This window comes from Dasypus novemcinctus, chromosome 7 (genome assembly GCF_030445035.2).
Source record: "Dasypus novemcinctus isolate mDasNov1 chromosome 7, mDasNov1.1.hap2, whole genome shotgun sequence".
Taxonomy (NCBI): Eukaryota; Metazoa; Chordata; class Mammalia; order Cingulata; family Dasypodidae; genus Dasypus; species Dasypus novemcinctus.
Genome location: NC_080679.1, coordinates 11,154,544 through 11,172,361, shown reverse-complemented (window position 1 = coordinate 11,172,361; position 17,818 = coordinate 11,154,544). Strand labels below are relative to the sequence as shown.

The 17,818-nt window shown below is 43.2% G+C and overlaps 1 non-coding gene across 1 annotated transcript; it reads left to right on the top strand.

Annotated features, from left to right (window-relative positions):
• Nucleotides 1-852: 852 nt before the first annotated feature.
• On the top strand, nt 853-8,385 carry LOC101423038 (uncharacterized). Its single transcript, XR_009186430.2, has 2 exons — nt 853-933; nt 5,761-8,385. It is a non-coding gene; the product is annotated as an uncharacterized protein (transcript).
• Nucleotides 8,386-17,818: the final 9,433 nt, after the last annotated feature.

The following is a 17,818-nucleotide window of genomic DNA, read 5'->3' as shown; positions in this document are numbered from 1 at the left end:
CTATGGTAAAAAAAAAAAAAAAAAAGGTAGGAAATTAGCTTTGAGAAAACTTGAGGTGGGTCTGAGCCCCTGGAGATTTGGGGGCTCTGGTTTTTTCCTGTTACTTCGCCTGCAGTCACCAAGGGCCTGTTCTTTGTAGAATGCCACCTTGAGTCATTACATATCCCTTCAGTCACGTTTCTTTTCCCTTCTAACCCTAAATTTGAAAGCTTGATGAGTTAAATTAATCAGCCTGAAGGCTGTAATGAACATTGTTCCCGGGGAACTTTGAATTTGAAATTATGCTAAAACTTACACAACTTAAATTTTACAATATTTGGGTATTTTAAGAAACAGGTGGAACTTGATACTAATGTGAGATGTGACTTTGGAAGGGTTAGAAGGCAGAAATGTGAAAACAGTATGGAATATGGTCTAATTTCCCCATTCCATCTTGAGACATCTTGTTGAGTACCTGCCTTTACCCTCGGGGAGGTCTGAGGAGAGGCCCGAGGCCCAACGAAAGAAGATCGTTTCCACCATGATCCTCAGGGTCCTTCCAGGGGTGACGGAGCTTCAGCCCCTACCTCACTGACTTCCCCCAAAGCCTTGTTGAAGTAGGCTTTTAAAGTACAATTGCAAATCCTTGAGGGAATAGTGAGGACCAGACTTTTAAAGTCTGGAGCAGGCCAGAAGAAGTGCCAACTCCCCCTGAAAGGTGCTGATTGCCCCTGCTAATTGAGAGGGAAGTCTAAATGGCAAGCCTTTCCTGTCATGCTTCCACTTGACTTTAAGGGTATCTGAAACGGGCTGCGGGGTTATCGGTCTGCGTTTCATCTGAATGTGCTGTTGTGTTTTTTGTCTCTGGTTTACCAGGGCCTGGGAGGAGTTTCATGGCCTGGTGAACAGCAGCGGCCGCTGATCGGACGCTCCCCTCTGTCTCTCACACTCAGGGTAGGGCCTTGTCTGTCTTCTCCACACCTTGTGACATACCTCTCAGCCATAGGAGCTAGGTGGACGCCCCTTCCCGCTTACCTCCAGCCTTACCTCTGCCAATGTCAAGCCTGCTGCAGGCTCTCCTTTTGGGCCAATTATCATAGTCTCAGAAAAGAACCCAAGTCCAAAATCACTAGATAATCGCCCTCCCCGGGTCACATCTTGTGAACCCTGGGCAGCCTGCTCCACTGTACTGGGCCTGCTTTCTCATTTGGGAAGTGAGGCTACATGGCCGAGCAGGTCTCAGAACTGTTTGGATTCTAACATTTCATGACTATAAATATGCCACAGTCTTTCAGCTGTGGCCATTTTTAAACTACCTGGCAGTGTCCTATAACTACAGGGGAGTTCCATAGGCCCTGATATGGGTGAGGTGAGAGGTATGTCTCTTGTTTGCTCTTGGTGTTTGTTAGTTGTGAGAAAATAGTAATATAAATTTAGGGTTTCAGCAATGAAAGTGAACTGGGGGTAGATTTCAAAGCTAAGAGAGTAGGTCAGGCTGTACTCTAATTAGATTGTCACGTGTTTACTGGCAGGAGGAGGCCCTGGGATATTGAAGCCTGGGTCACCTAAAGCATTCACTTGAATATTTGTATTTCACTTAAGAGTTGGGACTAAGACCATGCCTGTCTTATTAGCAGAGGGAATTAATTGGATAAGTTCATTCCGAATGAGAGAAATGAATGAAAGAACGGTATTTGCATGTGCCGGAGATGAGAGCATATTCCTGGATATCATCCCATCCCTACAAATAGAGTGTTTCTAAAGACAGAACAGAATATGTCAACCGAAGTAGCTGCTTCAGAATTCCCCCTTCCCAGGAAGGAAATGAAACTTTTCCCAGAAAAGGAGACTTGCCTCCCTCAGAATGGCTGGCAGAAAGAGGCCGACGCTGGGAGGGACAGAAGCAGATTGCCAGGGATAAAGACTCTGGGGAGCTGCTGTGCTGCACAGACAGTTGCAGAGTTCCTGCACTCAGATGATGCCACCCACATCTCTACCAGGAGGAGGGGGTGGGCAGAGGCGGCGCTTCATGTCTCAGGTGTTTTCTGAGAGCACCAACTTGGAAGACTGAGAGGAGTGTTAGAGCTAAATGAAAACATTCAGCTCACTTGGTTGTTTTCACAGTCCTGAAAAGAATTCTTCATGTTTCATCTCTTTGACTTAACCTTCCTTTAAGTGAAAGATATGTTCTGAGAAGATATGTGTGCCCCTTTGATCTGCCACTTTAGAGGCCCCTGAGATGTTAGCCTTCTTTCTCTCTCTCCATTTTCTCATCCCCCTCTAAGTAGGTAATAATCTGTGAAGAAATTGGTAGGAAAAAACCCTGCAAATTAAATACTTATTCTTGAACTATGAATACTTTTTCCTCAATTTAACTAAGATTTAATGCTATTACCTGTGACTACTACTGCTTTAGGACTATTTCACTTGTCTTGCATGGCAAATAAGTCTTGCCCTTTTAACTTATAGCTTCAGTAGAAGTCCTAATTAGCTACAGGGAGGAAGGTTTTGGTTACTTTTAGTCTGGACCAGCATGCACGGTACAGTGATAGTTATTGTTTGAAATGAAGTTGGCAATGACCACTCATTTAGGTAGAAGCTAAAATTGGCCCCACTGTCTGTGGGATGGATTTGCAGATGTATTTAATATGCAGGGAGTGAAGAGGAAACCAGAGCTGGCCTGGGGCTGGAAAGTCGATGGCCAGAGAATATTCCTCTGAAGCCTACAGTGCCCTTAAGTTTGATTAGGGTAGATTTGTAACTGCCCCTTCAGAGTCTTCAGAAAAGAGACTTAGAGAGGGCTCCTGCTTGGGTGGCTCCCAGCTCTCAGCTGAGGACCCAGAATTCTCTTGGTATCCCTGCTGGGCACCAGCACTGTGGAAGCGAGCTCCAAGAGAGGGAGGCATTCTTCTGAGCAACCACGTCACCCGTCACCCGCCCTCAGGAGTTAACTTCTGTCGGTGCATTTCCAGAGTTTGAACTAGTTTTTCATTTTTCTGGAAATTCAAAAAAAGGGAGATCTTTTAGGGCAGAGCAAATTAGAAACTGTTTCAGAGTATTTACGTAACAGTTTTCCCCAGTATACCTGGGAATGTGATGTTGGAGACCAGTTTGCGTGGGGGAATCTGTTTTTTTAAGCCTGTCTCATGGCAAAGAGGTATCCAGAGAGAAAGAATTCTCCTTTTGGCTTCCTCTAGAGTGTTGGGTCTTTCAGCTCCCACGTCCTAGCCCAGTACCCTGAAGGCAGCCCATGGGCCGTTGCTAGATGATAGAGGGCTAATATTTGGGAGTGTACTCTGGATTTTTAAAAATTTAGTTTGCTTTTAGAAGAATAGAATCATATCTATTTTTAAAAGTTTGTGACCTCTGCTACTTCCTGTCTGCTTTTTTCCTTTCCCATCTCCAAATCTCTCTGTCTCTGCAGCCTGGGGTGAGGGACATACCAAGTGTCAATTCCTGCTACTTTGAGATGAACACATTTGGCATGGATCTGGTCTCAGGCCACTTTCTTTAGAGAGGTTGGAATAAAGCCTAGATTCCACTGCCACCAGCCTACTTCATCCTCTTGTCACGAGCATGTCACCCAGCTCCTTGCTCATTGTTGTCCTCTTAAACTGTGGGAAAACTCAGCTAAATTTTCCTGGCTCATTTATTTATCTCCTCCACTATTCCAATTTGCAAATTGACCTTAGAATGACTGTGACTTCTTAGTAAGGTTTCTGGACTGTAAAGAGATCTATGATAACAGAAATAATAGGAGTAAGTATTAACTATCTGGATGGGGAAGTGTGATAGAGCTCTGCAGTTTACATGCCACAGAGAGGAGAATTTCTGATCTGGCCTACCCTTAGCTCATTACAGGAATTCTTCCAAAAGATAAGATGACCTTCTTATAGAATGGACTTATCTTTACATCATGTTCTGAAAGGGCTGGGTCCATATGCTTGCCTGCCATCTTCCTTACTCCAAGATAGGTAATTTCTTCCATAGTCTGCTTTCCCATATCCCTACCTTTCTGTTCACTCTTCCTACCACTCTCTACTGATTGACTTCTGGTATCCAGTTGCTGTATGGGTAGAGATGGATCAGAGCAAACTCTTCCATCATAATCTCTTTATTATTACAGGTATGTGGGAAAAGGTGTCTCCTGTATTACAGGCTCAGAAAAACAGCTCATCATCCCTAAGGGACTCAGAGATAATACACACACCCCTCAGTTATGCCTGTTCTTCTTACGTTCTTGAATCATCTTTTGCTAGCTGCACTTAGAACACTATGGCACCTCAGAGGGTTAGTCTTTTTGAAAGGACCATTGTACCATTGGCACTTGAAAAGGATGATCATTCCATTAAGTTCTCTTTCTGCACAGCCTTCAATTCCTTAGAAATAGTAGGAAATGCTCAGTAGCCATCAATAAATGAACCACATGGTCATGAATGTCACTTATAAAATTACCATGGGGGCTTAGAAGTAGTAATCAGTTTCTTCATCTACACCAGCCACATTCCATGTTCCCTCTTAGTAACTTGTCTGCTGTCGTTTGGGTAAGCTCTTTCCTTCTGTTATTATTGTCAGCTTGTCACCATTTTGGAGGAGAATCCCTTAGTAACAGGAGGAAAGAGCTATTTGGCTGGGCTGAGCATATTCTTTCATCACTATTTACTCAGGATCAATTGCATATGCCAAATTAATTGTAGTGCAGTTTTCAGATAGATCAGCTAAAGCCAGAGCTTCTATAATGTTTCTTTAAAATTAAAGCGCAATGATGACTGTAGAATCTGGGTTGATGAGAATGTCTGTTTCAAAATTTGAGGGAGATTTAAGTCTTCAGCACTGGGCCAAAGCAGTAGATTTGGTGGCCTTTAAATCTCCTTTCAGGCCTGAGATTTTAGAGCTCCAAGTGGAAATGGCAATATGAACTGCTAAGAAGTCATTAGATTTTTAGTGTGGAATGGGAAAGGTTACAATTGGATGGCCAAGCCTGTCTGCATATAATAGAAGGAGTTTAGAGGACAGTTTAACCATCTGTCCTTGCCTCCTTTCCTCCAATTTCTCTTTCTACAATTACGGCTAAATTTCTAAAGCGAAGGATACCCAGATTTCACCTCCTGGAATATCCTCTCCTTTCGTAAGCAGCTATAAGCTTTGCAGGTTTGCTTGTTTGCTTGGTTGGTTTTTTGAATAGATAATGCATTCACATGGTTCAGTAACAAAAGAAGTGTGTTTGTGCTTGTGTGTTTAAATGTTTCCTTTGACTCTTACTCATCTGCACAGGTGCTGTGCCACGCTCCCACTGCCCCAGATAAGCACTGTTACAGTTTCTTGTGTACCCTTATAGGAATATATGAACAGATATGAACAGATCACCTTATTTCCCCTGCTTCCACAAAAGGTAGCATGCTATATACACACATTCTTCTGCACCTTCACTTATCAGTATAGCATAGAGAGCTTTCCATATTAGTAGAGAGCTTCTTTGTCATTTTTTTTTAAGCTACAGTGACCTATTGTGTGAATGTGTCCTGACATTAATATTTAAACAGTCTTCTATTGAGATGCATTTTTGGGGTATTTCTGACCTTTTGCTCTTATAAACCCCTGAGTCAGAGTTTTTGAAGGGACTTGGGGAGGCTGGTTCTAGGTTGCTGTTCTGGCCTTAGATTAGCAAGGAAAGTAGGGCCTTAGAAGTGCTGAGTTAAACTCTCCCCCTGTATGTGTGTGGTCATATGTAGATGATCCATGTATTAAATGCTCCATTTTCTCCCATTTTTTTTCTTTCAGGGACAATTCAAGTTTCCGAAACACAAAAATCACATTGTGAAAGTACACAAGCTGGCAATAATCCTTTTCTGTATGTGTGTATTTGTCCACAATGGATGGGAGGTCTCCAGCGGTCCTTCCATCTGCTCACTGAAGGGACATCCCTGAGCCATGGGCTCCCCTTTTGCACTCATTCCTGGAGGACGGATTCTGCTAGACACCCTCCAGCAACGCTGACTTTATAAAGCGGGAAAACAGAAACCGTGACTTTGTAATAGACAAACTTTGTTTTTTAATGGGGTTTGTGGGGGGAGTTCGGCCTTTCACTTGGCTACGTGCTGTCCCGATGCCTCTTAGGCATTCTGTTGTGTTCTTCTCACACTGTATGAGGGTGTTGTGCCCATGTGTCCATGCCAGAGCTGTCGACTGAGAGTTATCAGTATTATGAATGCCTGTACATCCCGGAAGAGCTTTTTGTTGGAGAGTCCCAAAATAGCTGTAAATGCTCTCTTCTAGCTCTGCCATTAAATTATTGGGACATTTTGTTTATTTCTCTCCCCTCTTCCCCCAACCCCACCACTTTCTGCAGATGTGTTACTGATGTGATGAATGTCCAGGATTTTGCGTAGTCCCCTGCCTTATGTCCTCCGGTCTTGCCTCCTGCGGGACTCTTTCTTTCCTTCTTAGGCACTGCTGCACTTAGAATTTTAATCTGGTGGACCACACTGGTTTCACTGAGGCATCTTAGAAGGTATGCCTTGGTAAATTAAACTGGAGCAAAGTCCAGTTTGATTAGGACCTAAATTATAATATATGTTCCAAGTGCAGGATTTGGAGTTGAGGGCAGTGACTGAAATCGTTTTCCCACGTGAGTAGGGCCTGTGTGTCAGGCCTGTTCCTATCGGCCCTCTCATTGAGGAAGGAAAGCAAATGAGCTGTTCAAATCTGGTTGCTGCCAGGTATTAACACTTAATTTGGAAAAGTCTATGATCCTGAAAACTGGGACATCTGAAGAAAAAGTGACCTTGATGGCTGGCTTTATTTGTTTGGCTGTGCCCGTCTGCAGTGGTTGGAAAACCCTACTGTGAGTCTTTATCACCCAGTATGTGTGTTAGCAAATGTGTGCTGACTGATGGTACCCGGAGAGAAACCTCTTGAAGGCTAAGCAGGCATGCTTTAATATTGACCAGTCACTCCTCAAAGAAGCTGGGTGATCTGACTCCAAAAGGACTGAAGGCAGAGGGGTCAAAAGAACATCTAGGATTCAAATAAGTAATGAGTAAGAGTCCTACAGCAACCTCCAAGTAGCACTGCCTTACTTGGCTCTTGGGAGCAAAGATTGCAGTACCTTAAATTAAGGCCTCTCTTAAAACATAACCTTGAGGGCCGGAGGGTCCTTAGCCACCTGATCTCAGAGAAATCATTTGGGAGTAACAGGCAGTTCCTTACTGTACTCGTTATTCTCCCTACTTTCCAACTCCTGAATACCCTCGAGCTACCACTGTTCGAGGATGCTTTTTCCTACAAGAACAGGGGAGTACAGGGGCCAAAAGGAAGGTGCTTCCGTTACAGGTGAAGTTAGGTCAGGTAAGAAGATCTAGCTGTGATCTAAACTCCAGGAATATGAAGAATGAATTCTGGTGTCCAGACAGTTGTGAAGGGCTCAGGCAAATATAGGAGCAACATTGGCTAACATGAGGAGCAAAGGCTGTCTCCTGAGATTTGTTTAGATTCCTAGAAAGGCTTCACTTTTGCCTAAACTCAGATTTGCCATGAAAATTCCAAAGAGAGCAGATATTCTGATTTGCCCTTTGGGCATTTACCTGTTGTGTGTGTGTATGCGTGTATATGTGTATAATGTATTCGTGAGTGAGGGTTTTGTCAGCATGAGTTGTGTTGTCCATATTTTTGCTTTTTCTTTGCTCAAATTTTTTAATCTCTTGTTTTCTAGAGCTGCTCATGTTTCTTTTTTCCAATGGCAGTATTTGAAGGTTATCCCATCAAAACTCTGCTGAACGTATGCGGTTGGAATGAGGGGTCATCCCTGTTAGGCAGAGTCTTAGCCCCAGTGCTCTCCCAGGTACTCTGCCTAACAACTTCTGACAGGAGGTCGAATAGTCAGTTTATTCAAATCACCCGTGTTCCCCAAACTAGCTTGAGAAATCTTTTCATTTATGTGAACTCCATGGGCCTCTGATATGCTGAGACAAGACACTGTTGTGGGCGTGGTATGCCTGATATGGAGACAATGGGCCTTGGGGGGGGGGGCGAGGGGGCAGGGGGAAGGGACAGGAAGGTCGGCCAGGGCTCCGCTCTGCATGTCGGGGCTGTTTTCCCATGACCCCTTTGCTGGGTTTTCTGTTTAAGGTTGCCCCCTACTCCTCTCCAGTGCTCTTATCTTTTTATCTTTTTTTCGTGTGTGTGTGTGTGTGTGTGTGTGCGTTTGTATGTATGTGTTTCCCTGTGATACTGGCAGTGGCAATAATTTTCCACCCAGAGAGAAGCTTGTGGTCCACGATGCTCCAAGAATGAATTTCCAAGTATTTGCCAGTGGAGAAGGAGCAGAAGCTGTGACAAGAATGATTTAGTGTTGCACTTTCAGAGCAATTGTCTACTGCAGTAATAAATGGAAACTATCAGCAAGAACCAGGTTGTGGACTCTTTAATACAAGGGAAATGGGGATACTAGTAATGTCTTGCTACTAATTCTGCCCTTCAATGTATGGGTTTCTATTTTAAAGACATTCCAGAAGAGAATACATGGAGAGTTCCAGGTGATGCTAGTGTCGTTGACATAAATTTATTGTGAAGATGTTCTCTAATGGATATTAATCATTGCCAAAGTTCAATTTTCGTTTCTAATATCAGAATATCATTGTTTTAATTCTTCTCAACCTAGGTTAAGGAATATTGGAATAGAAGGAGGTTCAAAGAGTTCTGAAGTAAGAAATCACTCCAGGTAAAAGCTCAGAATAGTTTATTTGGACTAAGTAGCTTAGCTTATAGATGGAAATATGGGTCTTGCTAATTGCCATTGACCATGTGAAGTACGCTCGAAGGGAGAAAACTTTTTCTGCAGATTCTTAGTTTTTGTTCTTAAGGAATTTAAAACAATACATTCTTGAGTCTCAGTTTCAATAGATAAAAATCTGTATGTTTCATACAGTTATAGTACTGATAGGCAGAAACCATGCAAATTATTTAACAATGTAGAGTTAACTCAGCAACTGAAAAGTCCTTTTAGAAAACACATATCAAGGAGGTAGAAACCACAGGAGGAGCTACCTCTAAGGATGGGCTGCTATTCCACTGTGGCTGGTGACATGCAGGTGGTGAAGAGGACCTGAGAGAAAAGTGCTGCCAGGATTCAAGTGGTGCTGCAGAGAGAAGACATGCAGCCAAGCAGCTGATGATACAGGAAGGAGCCGCTCTTTTTGTCTCCCTCCAGCTCTGAAGCGTCCTTCAGGTGGTTCCTATTGGAAAAATCCAACAGGATTCCAGCTGGTAAAGCAGAAATGTTTGCAGAGTTCCATCCCCAGTAACAAAAGCAGTTAAGAAGAGGGCGTATGCAGCTGAGAGATAACACCTTAATAGTTATAAAGTACAGTCCACCCCTTTAGCCACTTGGGATCTCTACATGCCCTTCTACACATGTTTGGACTTTGATATTGCTGCAAAAACAGCTATGTTTATGCCTAGCAAGATGCAACTCTTTTATAGAAAGATGTTCTCACCCTTGCCAAAATGAGAATATGTAAGGTCCCAGTAATCATTGTCTTTTTCTCTGGTCTATAGTGGCTCCTTTAATCCAGTAACAGTACTATCTGAATATTCTGTTACCTAAAGACTAAGGGGGGGGGGAGCGGACTTAGCCCAGTGCTTAGGGCGTCCATCTGCTGCATGGGAGGTCCGCGGTTCAAACCCTGGGCCTCCTTGACCTGTGTGGAGCTGGCCCATGCACAGTGCTGATGCGCACAAGGAGTGCCCTGCCGCGCAGGGGTGTCCCCCATTTAGAGGAGCCCCACATGCAAGGAGTGCGCCCCGTAAGGGGAGCTGCCCAGCGCGAAAGAAAGTGCAGCCTGCCCAGGAATGGTGCCGCACACATGGAGAGCTGACACAAGATGACGCAACAAAAAGAAACACAGATTCCCATGCCGCTGACGACAACAGACGCGGACAAAGAACATGCAGCAAATGGACACAGAACAGACAACTGGGGGGGGGGGTAGGGGGAGAGAAATAAATTTAAAAAAATAAAGACAGGGAATCCTATAAAAAAAAAAAGACTAAAGGGTAGGGAAGTGGATGTGGCTCAACTGATAGAGCATCCATCTACCATATGGAGGGTCCAGGGTTTGATCCCCAGGGCCTCCTGACCCGTGTGGTGAGCTGGCCCGTGCACAGCGCTGCTGCCACGCAGGGGCATCCCCACATAGGGGTTCTCTATGCAACAAAAAAGAGACACAGTTTCCCAGTGTGGCAGGATAATGCAAGTGGACGCAGAAGAACACACAGTGAATGAACACAGAACAGACAACGGGGGGTGTGGGGTGATGGGAGAGGAATAAATAAAATAAATCACACACACAAAAAAAGACTAAAGGGTCAATGTAACTTCCAGCAAAAACTATGTGAAATAATGAGAAGGAAGAAGAAGAGAAGAAAATTGTGTGCGCCCCTACACACACGAATGATTCTGTGTCTAACTGCCATGAGGCTGTAGCTAACATTTACAATTTCCTTTTCCACTGCCCATTGTGTTTCCTTTGCCCTCAGCCAGAATCACAGCTGGTTGGGGTTCTTTATTTGGCGTGGTTGATCCAAACCTTCATTCCTAAAGGGTCTGAATCCTTAGTTGTCCTGCATTTATTTCCTTGAGTTTTCCATTAATGTTTATTATTTTTAAGAGGGATCCCAGAGAAAATCTGTGCATTTCAAATGTAGTTCTCCCTGCTGCTATTGTGTATCAGTGTCCCAATTTTTCTTTGGTCATATGTCCAGCTAGTAGAATACTTCCTTGTTGATTTAGTGTCCCAAAAGCCCAGAATTGCCAGATGAGTTTTGTTTTGTCATTCAGTGAAGCCTTGTGGCCCCTGGTGGAAGCATTCCTCTTTGGGAAATCAAAACATGAAAAGCAGCAGAACTCAAAGCTGATGAACAGGAAGCAAAAATTCTGCAAGTAGATCATTAGATTTATAATAGTGAGAGGACCCACTCCTACTTCCATCCCTTGATTCCTGGACCCATGCTTTCTGGTTAGGAGAAACTGATGCAAAGCGCATGCTGCATTCTTTCCTTGAGACAGAACCCCAACTTTTTAGGTTGTCTCCCAAATAGTGCCATAACAGAGTCTTGAATACGCCATCCCACCCTTCTATTTATGCATCTGCTTCTGAGTGATGAGATATGTGGTCAAAAGCCCATTACTAGGGGAGCAGATGTAGCTCAGTCGTTGAGTACCTGCTTCCCATGTACAAGATCCTGAGTTCAATCCCCTGTACCTCCTAAAAAGAAAAAAAAGCCCATTGCTGTTGTCTCATTTGCTGTGAAAAAATTTCTTGGATCAGAAGCAATTTTGTGTAGAGTACCATGCTAGTGAATAAGGCATTCCATTAGTCTGCAAATGATACTTCTAGAAAAAGCACTGTGGGCAGGAAATGCAAATCCATATAAAGAATACATGTCAGGAAGCAGATATGGCTCAACGGATAGAATGTCTGTCTACCACATGGAGAGTCTAGGGTTTGATGCCCAGAACCTCCTGGCCTGTGTGGTAAGCTGGCCCACGCACAGTGCTGCCACGTGCAAGGAGTGCCATGCCACCCACGCACAGGGGTGCCCCACACGCAAGGAGTGCACCCATGAGGAGAGCTGCCTTGCTACCCAGGAGTGGCGCTGCACACGGAGAGCTGACACAGCAAGATGACACCACAAAAAAGTGACCCAGTTTTCCAGTGCTGCCAGATAATGCAAGTGGATGCAGAAGAACACACAGAGAATGGACACACAAAGCAGACAATGGGGGGGAAGGGGAGAGAAATAAATCTTAAAAAAAAAAAAGTCTATACATTTTTTTTTTAAGATTTATTTATTTAGTTACCCTCCCTCCACCCCCGTGTGCTCTCTGTGTCCATTCACTGCATTCTTCTGTGTCTGCTTGTCTTCTCTTTAGGTGGTTCTGGGAACTGATCCTGGGACTTTATGGAGTGAGAAAGAGATGTTCAATCTCTTGTGACACTTCAACTCCCTGGTCTGCTGTATCTTTTCATTGTCTCTCCTCTGTGTCTCTTTTTGTTGTGCCATCTTGCTAGGCCAGCTCTCCACACAGGCCCGGTGGCTGCGTGGGTCAGCACTGCTGCGCAGGCCAGCTTGCCTTCACCAGGAGGACCTGGAAATTGAACCCTAGCCCTCCCACATGGTAGACGGGAGCCCAATCACTTGAGCCACATCCACTTCCCTATACATTATTTACATGGTTTACCAAAGGGCAATGGAACTAATACAGTTCTCTAGCTCTTACATCTTTGTTACTATTGTTGTTGTTTTTATCTCTGTCCCCTGGCCATCTGAATGGTGCACATTTTGGCATTACATTTTTCATCTCCATGAGTCAGCCCTGTGGCCTTGGGGCTGCTTTTCCTCAGCTGCAAGTCCTGTTTGGTATCAGTTGGGGGTGTCAACCAAATCATATCCCCAGGCCTAATTTCATTTGACTTCTTACACTGAGCTCCCTTCCAAGATCATTTTGGTTCAAACTCAAGTGTGCTGTCACAAAAATACAGCTCAGGTGCAAAAGAACAGGGTCCACAGGTGGCTTCTGCTGTCCTCGGGATATTCATCTAACCAACAACAAACCCTTGCTTCTTGCCTAGTGTGGGCTAGGCTGTGTGGTGGGTGCTGGTAATTGGCAAATAGATATGGGCTGTTCCTTTGAGGAGCTTACAATCTAAAGGGAAGAAGCAAGTGAGCTGCAGATAGAGGTATGCATAGAGTGCAGTGGGAAGAACAAGGGAGGAAGTAGGAACTCTGGGAAGGCTTATTCACATGTCAGCATGGACCCAGACCAATGGGCAGGTTATAGTCACTCACCTGGGCTCTGAAAATGCAAGCATGAGACTAGTGAACTTTGCGCTAGAGATGTTGCCTACTGTTGAGATAGCTTCATACATAGTAAATTGCACCCTTGATTGAGCACCTTCACTGTGCTAGGTACTCTAATTACATATATATTTCATATAAATCTTAGAGTAGCAGTTTGATATGGTTATGAATTCCAAAAATAGATACTGGATTATGTTTGTAAATCTGGTCTGTACCTGGGCATGACTGAGTTATGATTAGGACTTTTTTTTTTTTAAAGATTTATTTATTTATTTCTCTCCCCTTCCCCCCGCCCCAACCCCAGTTGTCTGTTCTCTGTGTCCATTTGCTGCGTCTTCTTTGTCCGCTTCTGTTGTTGTCAGCAGCACAGGAATCTGTGTTTCTTTTTGTTTTGTCATCTTGCTGCGTCAGCTCTCCGTGTGTGTGGCACCATTCCTGGGCAGGCTGCACTTTCCCTCGCACTGGGCGGCTCTCCCTATGGGGCGCACTCCCTGTGTGTGGGGCTCCCCCACAGGGGGACACCCCTGCGTGGCACGGCACTCCCTGCGCGCATCAGCACTGCACATGGGCCAGCTGCACACGGGTCAAGGAGGCCCGGGGTTTGAACCACAGACCTCCCATGTGGTAGACGGACGCCCCAACCACTGGGCCAAGTCCGCCGCCTGATTAGGACTTTGATTGGACCATGTCAGTAGGGTGTTGAGTCTCCACCATTTGGTGGGTGGGGACTCACAGATAAAAGGCATGGCAAAGGACAGAGTTGAGGGGTTTTGATGCTGGAGTTTTGATGCTGGAGTTTGATGCTGAAGCCTTAAGCTGGAGCCCCGGGAAATAAGCTCACAAAGGAAAGAGAAGCCATCCCCAGGAAGAGCGGAACCCTGAGCCCAGGAAGAAGCAAGCCCTGGGAAGAAAGGAAACTTGAACCCAGAGAGAAGGGAGGAGCCCTGGAAGCCTGAACCCTCGCAGCCATCGGCAGCCATCTTGCTCCAACACGTGAAAATAGACTTTGGTGAGGTAAGTAACATGCTTTATGGCCTCGTGTCTATAAGCTCCTACCCCAAATAAATACCCTTTATAAAAACCAACTAATTTCTGGTATTTTGCATCGGCCTCCCTTTGGCTGACTAGTACAAGTCCTATGGGTAGGTTATTATGTACTCCATTTTACAGAGTTTCCCTTGTCCAGTCCTTCTGCTGGGAGTGAGTTCCATGACTAAACGTGCCCCAACTGCCTTATCTCTGGACAGGCCTGGTCCAGAACAGACACTTGGCAGATACTGGCTGTGGATAATACTTCTGCCCAAAGTGGATTTAAAATGCCTTATTTAAAAAAAAAATCCTTATTCATCGTTGTGATATTCCACACAGCACTGCTTCTGACCAAAGAGCTCATTTTATGGCAAACAAATTGCAGCAGTGGGCTTGTGTTCATGGAGTTTTCTGGTCTTACCAGTACCCCATCACCTTGAAGCAGTAATGTGAAAGATACTCACCTATGTTTTGGAATTTTGCTCACTAGTTACTAATAAATTCTTGCTGTTTATAGTAGTTTTTCAGATGATTCACTTGGATTTTCCAGGTAGATAATCTTACCAACCAATTGTGAAATTTTTACTTTCTCTTTTCCAATTTTTAAATACCTCTGTCTTCTTTTTCTTACCTAATTGCATTGGTTGGCACCTCCAGCACATTGTTAAATCACACTGGTTCTAGCAGGCATTCTGTCTTATTTCTGACTTTGTAGGAATGTCCCTAGTATTTCTCCATTAAGTATGATGATGGCTTTGCAGCTGAGATATACTTTAACTCATCCTGTTAAAGAAGAGAGGAAAAGGTATCAAGAGTTATATGGAAGAGTGTATGGATGAACCATCTTTTTTAAAGCCAGTCTCTGATAGTTGAACATTTGGATTGTTTCCAAATTTTTTGCTAGTAGGAAGAAACTTACAATGAGTAACTTTGTATATATATCCATCATACTTATCATTGCACACATGCACAAGCATATCTATAGGATAAATTCCCAGAAGTGGAAGTGCTGGGCTGGATCAAAAAGTAGATGCATTTGATAAATACACATTTGATAAATTTCTTTCCATAAGTTTTTTTATGTGCCATTTTAACCATTTTTAAGTGTACAGTTCAGTGGCATTAGTTACATATACAATGTTGTGTGACCATTATCACTATTATAAAACCTTTTTCATCACCCAAAACAGAAACTCTGTTTCCATTACGCAATAACTCCCTATTTATCCTGACTCCCAAACCCCTGGTAATCTCTAAACTACTTTCTGTGCCTATGAAGTTGTTTCTATTTATGTAAATGAAATCATACGATATTTGTCCTTTTTGTGTCTGGCTCCACAGGAGTTTTAACCATTTATACTTTAACCAGCAATGTATAAGAGAGCCTATTTCCTCCAAGTCCCACCACATCATATATTATCAAGCTTTTAGATTTTTGCAAATTCTGATAGGTGAAAAATGGTATCTCAATGTCATTCTCATTATGAATGAGATTGAATTTTCTTTTTACATATTTAAAAACAATTTAATTTTCTGTTCATATCCTTGCCCGTTTTTCTATTGGATTGTTGGTGGTTTTACCATGAAATGTTTTGTCTTAAGCAATGGGAATTTATTTGCTTACAGTTTTGAAGCCAAGAAAATGTACAAATCAAGGCAACATGAAGGCAGTGCTTTCTTCTTTCTGAAGACAGACTGTTGGTCATGCTTGGCTCCTCTACCACATGGCAAGACACATGCTAGCCTCTGCTGATTTCTCCCTTCTCCTCCAGGTTTTGTTTATTTCAGTCTCTTGTTTCCATGACTTTCTCTTTCTCTGTATTCATTCTGTTTATAAAGAACTCCAGTAATAGGATTAAAACTCATCTTGGATGAGGGGTGTCCCACCTTAGCTGAAGTAGCCTCCTACTTGCAATGAGTTTACAACCAAGGGAATGAATTAAATTTAAGAACATGTCTTTCTGAGGTACTTAGATCTTCAAACCACCACATTGGTCTTTTTCTTATTGATTTCTAGGAGTTCTTCATATATTAAGGAATTATCCCTTTATGATATATATGAGTTGACCAGTGCAGGAACCAACAGAATATGGCAAGGAGTCCAGAGTGGCTTAACCAGTGTTGTAGGACAAGGCCTCTATTGCACCAAGGATGGGCAAGGCAATCAAGATGGATACATCTTCTTAACAAAAAAGTACATTGTATAGAGGTGAACTTAGCTCGAAAGTGGCTGTATAGCTTATTATAGAATCTCTGGGGCACAAGAAGCCAGTGTGCCTTGAGAGTGGTGTGAGCATCTGTCTTCTCCAGTGACAGGAGGTAGAGTTGGTTCCTACTTGCTTGGTTAATCATTTGTCTGGTTCTGTTGTTTCCTGTCCCTCTAGACAGTAAGGATTATGATCACAGTTCACTGATTTGCTTAACTCTCTTCTCTGTCTAGTAATCACTATCTTTTACAGAAAACCTTTTGCTCTCATCTGCTAGAGTGTCAAGTGCTGTCATTCGCTTCACTGACTCACTGACCAGTGTAAGTCGTAAGTATTCTTTTTAAGCTTGTCTTCTTGTTGCCTAATGTGTTTTTCATATCCAGTCTTGCTGCTATGTATTCAAATTTATCAGTATTTCTTTTTATGGCTGCTGAGGTTTGAATCATGCTTAGAAATGGCTACCCCACAAAATAGAATAGCAGATGTTGTAGGAGTCAAAGAAGAGGCCTGGGAAGAAAAGGCTGCAGGCTCATGATTTCAGAAATAGAGGAAGTCCAGGTGATGAAAAGGCCAGAGGGTGAGCATGGGAAATGACAGCAAGGATAAAGGGATAAAGAGGAAGCAGTGGCTCCTGGAATAGGGAAGGTCAAGGAACCATGAAGGAGTGAAGGAGGGGAGGTACTTGGGTGGTCTGTGATGTCTTGCAGGGTGATGACAAGTTGAAGTTGAAAGGAAGACCAAAATCCAGAGGTAAAGCTAAACTCAGAGCTTCTCAGGCCTGACTGCATTTTTAAAAAAAAAGTTCCTTATATATATTCATTTATTCATGTATATATCCATTTGTATCAATTTATTCATATTTTGGTCAGTCATTATTCATAACTCCCTCACTCACTTGATCATTCATTTATACATTCACTTACATCATCTTTCATAGTTTTCATGCTTTTTGATTCTCTGTTCATGCATTTGTTTTCTCATTCATTAATTCACTTTAATCATTCATTTAAGCAAATATACACAAAACAAAACAAAACAAAACAAAAACATCCTCATGGCAGCTCCTTTTATACCAGTCTCAACCAGAGTCCCTTCTGGAAGCCCTTCAGTTATTTCCCATGAACTTGTCTCTGCTGGGTCACCACGTGAGAATGCTCTGCAGAGTCTCCCCCTGTAGATGGAACTCAGATATTTAGTTCATACTTAGGGAAAAAGTTTTACAACCTCATCAGAATCACAATCAGGCTAGATTTGGAGCAAAATCCTGTTTCCTAGAACCAGACCCAGTCAGCCTAGAAATAATCTTAGCTACAGGGCTCTCCACCCTGTGGGTCTCAGTCATAGCCTGGAAGGATATATGGTCCCTGAGTCCTAGAACTTGCTTTAGTCTCCAACTAATCCATACCATATTAAGAAGTTTCACCTTAGCACACTTCTCCATGAATAAAATAATTACATGTTGTCTTATGTACAACTAACTATATGTTATATATTACATATATAATTATATGCATATTATATTGTATTAAAATCCAGCACAATCTCTAGGCTTTCTTGAAGGTTGTACTCTCAAAGTACAAAATTTTTAATTAATTTATTTATTTTTAATGTTACATTAAAAAAAATGAGGTCCCCATGTACCCCCCTATTCCCCCCCCCCACAACCACAACCTCCTCCATCATCAAGGGACACCCACCGCACCTGGTGAATACATCTCTGAGCACTGCTGCACCACATGGTC